The sequence below is a fragment of the Choloepus didactylus genome, chromosome 10 (genome assembly GCF_015220235.1).
Source record: "Choloepus didactylus isolate mChoDid1 chromosome 10, mChoDid1.pri, whole genome shotgun sequence".
Classification (NCBI taxonomy): Eukaryota; Metazoa; Chordata; class Mammalia; order Pilosa; family Megalonychidae; genus Choloepus; species Choloepus didactylus.
In genome coordinates this window covers 19,022,880-19,029,944 of record NC_051316.1, presented here as the reverse complement: position 1 = coordinate 19,029,944, position 7,065 = coordinate 19,022,880, and positions in this window count along the sequence as shown.

The window sequence follows — 7,065 nt, the reverse complement described above, 5'->3', positions numbered from 1 at the left end:
TTTGCTCCAGATACTGCAAATGTGCAGCTCAATCAACGACCCTAACTTCTTAGTTAACCCACTCGGCGGCTAGTGGCTGTGTTCACATCACTCTTTTGACCCAAGTGGCAATGGCTCTGCCCTGCCACCATTCCTGCTTTAGGCTCAGACACGTCCTTGCATGCCTTTCTGTTTCCATGTTTTTGGATTGTTCTTATATATTTTCCGTTTCTATTTACTTTTTGTTAGCAAAAAGTGGTCTTTGCCCATCCTAGTATCACAGGTCTTTAGTGGGCTGAAAGAGCCAGTCATTTGTCTCAGATATTTTAGTATAATTTCTATTGTTATAGTAATAACAATCATGACAGCAGCTATTATCATTGTCGCTGTTATTGGCTTGTTCTTATAATTCCTTATAGTCTCTTTGGCTCAAGCAACAGGGAAGGGATGAGGTTAGGTGTAGCAGAAAAGAGTGAACCTCCAAATTCCAGCTGAACTTTTTATAAGGAAGGAGAGCTTAAGGAAAAAAAAAGAGAGAGGTCAGAAAAAAATAAATGGAAATAGAGACATTCATAGTGAATGTTAAGATGGCAGATATGCAGTTTCTTTTGTAGGGGCAACAAATAGATATAAAGTAGATGTGAAATGTATTTTCCCCCTTGTCAAAAGTCCAAGTTACAGTCTTTGCAATGTGTCTAATGACAAGTACATGTTAGCTCCAAGGAGTATATCTCCAAGTGCTCACTAGCAGACAACTCACACACACACACACACACACACACACACACACACACAACAACAACAGTAATAAAACAGCCTCAAAAGTTTGCTCCTACAATGAATCCTTAACCTGAGGATGAATATCAGGAACTCAGAGAAGAGCTGGGAAATGGGCTCCATTTGAGTTATCATTGCCACTGTAAAACCAACAGCATAGAAACATAAAGTGGCTGTGTCCAAATATTCTACTTTGGTCAGGCTATTTCCTTGACTCAGAAATCCTTTCTGCTGCTGTGTCCCATCCCTGCATATGAAAATATTTTCCTATATAAAACCTGCTCACAAATGACCTCCCCAAGGAAGCCTTCCCCAGTCATTTGAATCAAAAGAATCTTTCTCCTTTTTGGAATACCTGTTGGCTTATTTTTCTGAGCTTTATGGCTCTTAACAAATGTTTCTTTGTACTGAAATGGTTTTTGTATAAGTCCTGCTTTATTCCACACTATGTAACCTGAATTCATTGTTGGATGCTTTCAACAACCTGAACTGTGCTTTGGACCAGTAAGTTCTCCATAAATATTTGATAGAGTGAGCAGCAAAACCCTTTTAACCACTCCTGGTAGAAAACTGTATTGTTCTCCTAATTTTGTCATTTTTCACCCCTTTGGGCACAGAGTATGATTGCAGTTTGAGGTCTGCTTGTCATGGATGGGATCTGAGCATTTCTGGCCAATGAGTTGTGAGTGGAGGAGACAACTATTGTTTCCAGGTTTGCATTTCATTGACAATGAGAACTCCTCAGAGTTCTTTCCCTTTTCTGACAATGTTCCAGAAAGTGGATGTTCTGTCCACCTAGGTATCAGAGTGAGGGCAATGGTGTGAGGAGAGCAAAGTTCCTTGCTGACCTGCGATGGCTATGTAGCAGGAGAGAGAAATAAACCTTTGCTGCTTTAAACCAATGAGAAATTTGGAGGATGTTTGTTATTGTGGCAGAACCTATCCTATACTGACTGATACACTATCCCCAGTTTATAATATCAATGATGAGCATTTCCTTCTGGTCAGCCCTTTCCTTTTAAAATTAAAATAACAGTTTGAATAAATAAACAAAATATAGACAGTACAAATAAATAGAATACTGTGAAGGATGAAATTCTTAAGGACATGCCAGAATCAGACTGGTAAAGTGTTTTTTATCCCCTTGACAGACAATTAAAAAAAAAAAAACCACAGCATTCTCAAATTGAGGCTAACAAGTGTAAATTAAAAATGAATTAGACCCCGGAAATTATGCAACAAAGTCAGTCAATTGGGTGAAGACTTATTTAGGCATTCTGGGGTTTTTGTCTATATCCCGTATATTAGTGTGGGTCAAAATGTTGATCAATTAAGCAGTCTATAGGCAGTTTTATGGTTTCCAAGGCAAAGGCAGTGAAACAGTCTTTTTTTTTCTATACATTTTACAAATGTGAAATATAAAACAAATTGACTTTCTCAGAAATCCCATTGTGTTCCTAATAGTCATTGTGGTCTCAACAGCTGTTCCAGAGCCACTGGGACTTTTGTCACACCATCTTGGCTAATAATCTCGTAACACTGTGCATTTCATCTCAGCTAGTGAATTTTCTTGTTTGTTCCATGTCATTTCTTATGCTTTTTAAATTAAGTTTTTATTCCATTATGCATCTAACTCATGGCTCCATGAGACATAAAATAGAGATAAATTAATAGCAAAATACTGTAATTTATAATATCATAAAGTGCTGTGAATCTCTATGCATACAGTGAACCTGTCAATCTTTGAGCAGAGTAATTTCCTGAGACAAGCACCACCTGCTCCCCCTCAAAAAAGAGAGTGTCTAGGAAATAAGGCAAAAATGTCTGAAGATTTGCTGATAAGAACCTGGACCCCTCAATCCAAATTGTTTTTTATGCAAGTTTATCAATTCATCAAACCTTCATCATCACATTATTTTTTGAACAGGACAATGCAAAATCCTGCTTTCAGGCACTAAGTTAGTGAGTTGTTAAAGGAAGAGAGGAAACCACGAATCATACCTTCTGTAGCCGAAAGAGACATGCCACACTGTCACAGAGAGACCTAGAAAACCAAATGCACAGGTTATCGCAAATGTTCTCAGAGAGAAGGCACAATTAGTTTTTGGTTAAAATTCCATTGTCTATTGTTGGATATCACATAATATCAATAGCATGCAATGTGGAAGAGCAATTATCAATGCATTAGTTAGCAGATTTTGTTTCATAGTTGAATCAGTTCATGAAATAGTGGTGGAACAGGTGAGGGGCATATGGAGACTCCATGCTAGGGGAGAAGATGATCTGTGGTTGCTATTTGTTTGTGTTGTAGTGATTATTTTGTAAGGGTTGATATGGACTGCAGAAAGTACAGTGGGATTAGTGGCAGTGAGATCCTAGCTTTGATTAGCATGCGAAAGGGAAAGATTTCACTTGAATGCCAAACCACACACTGTCTTATTCTCCAGAACAGTTGGTGGTTAACGATATGGTTCCTGCTCTTGATTTATTGTTCAAGGAAACAGTAAAAATGGTGCATTTTACCAAATTATGGCACCACAGCTTGCCAGCCTGCTAACTTTTAAAAACAAGGGCTAAGGGATTTAGCCCTCTGCTTTTCATTATGAAGTGTGTTGACTGTCAAAGGGAAAGCCACTTAGAAAGTTTTTTAAATTAAAGACGAGTTAAAATGATTTTCTTTTTGATACTGATAATGTCAGTAGTGTGATCAAGTGACATATTTTGGGGACATATTGAGTACTTTGACAAGTTTGGACCCACCACCTTAGGCCAGTATATTATGATTTTTTACATTTAGGATAGTGCATCACTTAGGATTAGATTTGGCTGAATTTTACAAAATCCTCAATAAGAGTGATTTAAACAAAATAAGTATGTATTCTTTATCACATAAAAGGAGTCTAGTGGCTTTAAGAAGTCATGAGGGATCCAGGTTCGTTTGCTAATGAAGCTCCTCCTTCTCTAAAGTGTGGGCCACATCCTAATAGCCCAGAATGGCTGCTGGAACTCCAGCCATCAACTCTTCTCTGCAAATGGGCAGCAAAAGGATAGGCATGGAAAAGCATTCCATTTCTAGTGGCCAGGAAGGCTTAGAAATGCAGTCATATTTACCTGAGAGCCCACGTGCTTAGCGAGAAATTGGGGTCTGTTAAGAAGAAGGGAAAAATGAGTATCGACAGGCAACTGGCAATCTCTGTCATGGATAGGATATCAAGATTTCATGAGAAGCCGAAATGACTCAGTTGCTATTTGAATTTTTCCCAGTATTTTGATTTTTCTAAATTTGTTAGAGAAACAAAACAGTGGCATACTATGAATAATTTGAAAGCACATACAAATGCTGAACAAAATGCATGAAGAAATACTTTCTAAAGCCAAAGGACATCAAAGACCAGACTAAGAATCCATTTGCTGTGATCTCTCAGTTGAAACTTTTAACCTCCTGGCTTTTGAGTGTGATGTGTTCCTTGATCAATATCAGATACAGCAATGAAAACAGAGTCCATTGAGAAATGCCCTCACCTCTATTTCTGGATCTGTTTTCAGTCTTAGCAACCAAATCTGCCAGAACAATCAACCACTTAACTGTGGTTACTTATTTGTAATGAGCTATTACTAGTTTGAATGAGAGTTTTCTAATTTGGTAGAAATAGATGATGAATAAAATATGCCAACTACACAATAAAATCTCATGCACAGTTCAAGGTATGCATTGTTTAGTCAGTGTGGTAGGTTGAATTATGTACTTCAGGAATAAAAACATGGTCTTGATTGTAATCCCATTCCTGTGAGCATGAACCTATTGTAAATAGGGTCTCTTAAAGACCTTATTTTTAGTTAAGGTGTAGCCTTTGAGAAACAAGCACTATTCCTAAAAAGGAATAAATGCTCACCCAATTGTGGAGAAGAAAAGAATTTATTTACGATCTTGCAAGAACGGCTCACAACCAAAATGTGGGGGGTTGGCGCATAGAACAATAGACTCAGCAGTGTTTATTCCCTGTGCCTAACTCGCAATTCCCCCCCACCCCCAGCTGTTTCTCCAGTGGCTGGATACCTCAAAGGTTACATTCGACAAGCCTAACTAGCCCATGCAAATTTGAAACATGCAGCCCACCCAAACTGGGAACATTTGAAAAATGTCTCCTGCACAAACTTGAAACATTTGAAACAAGTCCTTTGTTCCTTAACTGCAGAGCAGGTCTGAGCTAGTTTTGGTAACAAATTATGAAGCTATTTTAGGAAACTCTACCCCGTTAACCCCTCCACCCCCATCTTCACCTTGCAAGGACAGTGGGCAGATAAACAGGAGGACTGGCCACTGATTATAGCTTGGCTTCTTGACTCTCTGCCATTTCCCTGAGCTGCCCCCACCCTGTGTGAAAACTAAACTTAATCTAATTCTCACAAGCCTAAGTGAATGAGGTTGGGTCTTTATCAGGTTTACTGGAGTCCTTTATAAGCAGAAGAAATTCATAGATAGTGAGAGAAAGCCACAGGAGGAGCCAGAAACTGAAAGTCATACGGCATCTGGAAGAGAAAGGAGAGGACATTGCTATGAGATGGGAAAGCCAAGGAACCCAAACATTGCCAGCCATCCAGAATGCCACCAACCATGGGAGGAAGCAACCCTTTTAGCCTCTGGACTCTCGAGACAACAAATTCCCATGAGTTGCCTTCTCTCTCTCTCTCTCTCTCTCTCTCTCTCTGGAGAGCTGGTTGTCAAGCATTTATCAGCACACTACTGCTTGCAATGAAAGAAAAGCTGCATGTTTATTATTTTTAAAATTTCTTTTCCCCTCTGAGACTCTGTCCCTCCAGTGTATCATTCCTTTCCTAATCAATTGTTTTCCATCTTATCCTTCCCCTCCACCAGACCTTTCTTCACTGGTCTCCCCCTTGTCAGTTACTAGTTGGTTGTTAATTTCATCCTTAGAAATTGACCCTAAGGTTTTATTTCAAGTTATAATGTTGCCGGTTGGCAGTAGCGTGGGGAAAACTGGTGCAGCATTTTGGAAACCTTTTTGGAAGCTATAAAATATTTTATAACCCTTTTGACTACATATTCCACTTTAGGCATTTATGAAACTAATTTGGAGTATAAAAGAAATAATCTTAAGCCCAGAGATGTCCTCTGCAGCCTTAAAGATAGGAAAAAAACCTGAAAGTTTGTTACAACATCAAGCAGCGGGCGTGCTATTGGATGGTGAGAAGTGATTTTTGGAACAGTCTCCCTGAGGCGCTCTCAGTTAGTTAATTATCAAAGGACATTTAAATCGGGTTCACTAAGTCAGGCAAGTGTGTTTTTATATACTTTGGAAAAACATTTTTTTTGTAATGGAGAAGTTTTTCTGGTTAGTGCTCAATTAAGCCAGGGAATTAAATTACCCTGAACACTCAATTACTTGAAGACTCTTCTTAATGGAGATTTTTAGAATAACAATTAAAACGAAAAGCTTTGTAGTGTCTTTAGAGTGGAGCCCTTTTCTGCTCTCCTTGGTATAGCTTCTCTAGGTAGATGGGAAATAAGAAAGCCAAAACCATCAAGGGGCAGGCTGGGAAGGGTGAGGGGCTGCTCTAGGGGTTTGCTCTCTCAAGTAATTGGGGGCACATGGCCTTTGCCTATTTACACCCCAGTTTTCTCAACTGCAATGGGGAAAGAGAATAATATCTCTTAGGGCTCTAGTACGGGCAAAATGAGACCACATCGGTTAAAGACTTGGCACCCCCACTGTCACATTGTACACAGTCAACATGTCATTAGCAATAACTATATTCAGTCGGTGAGAGCCATTACCAGCAGAGCTCAAGAGTTTGTATTTAACCCAACGATTTCAGTCATGAGCCCAGCTCTTCTTTCTTTCTTTCTTTCTTTCTTTCTTTTTTCTATCTGCCAGGCAACATTTTCTGTTAAGCAACTAGAACTGAACTTGAATATGTAGTGGTCTGAATTGCGTTGCTCTCACTCTTTTCTTCTAGGTTAAATTTTCGCTGTTTCTATCCACACTCTCCTCTCTTTTACTATGTGCTCTTGCTTTCCTTCACACACAACTCAAAATAGCTGCTTTCAGGAAGTGCTAAATATAGGTAATTCAGAATAGCCATTTTTATCCTTCCCAACAAAGATCTCTTTCCTTTTGAATTCTTCCAGAAGAGGATATGGAGTGGGCTCTTGCTTTCTTTCTTGCTTGCTCTCCTTTGATGTCGTGGACCCTCCTCCCCAGCTGCCTGGGTTGGCTGTGGTCTGTGCCCCCCTTGCTGCTGATTAGGGTCCCCAGAGTAGACAGCTCCTGTGATGCATTCTGTTGT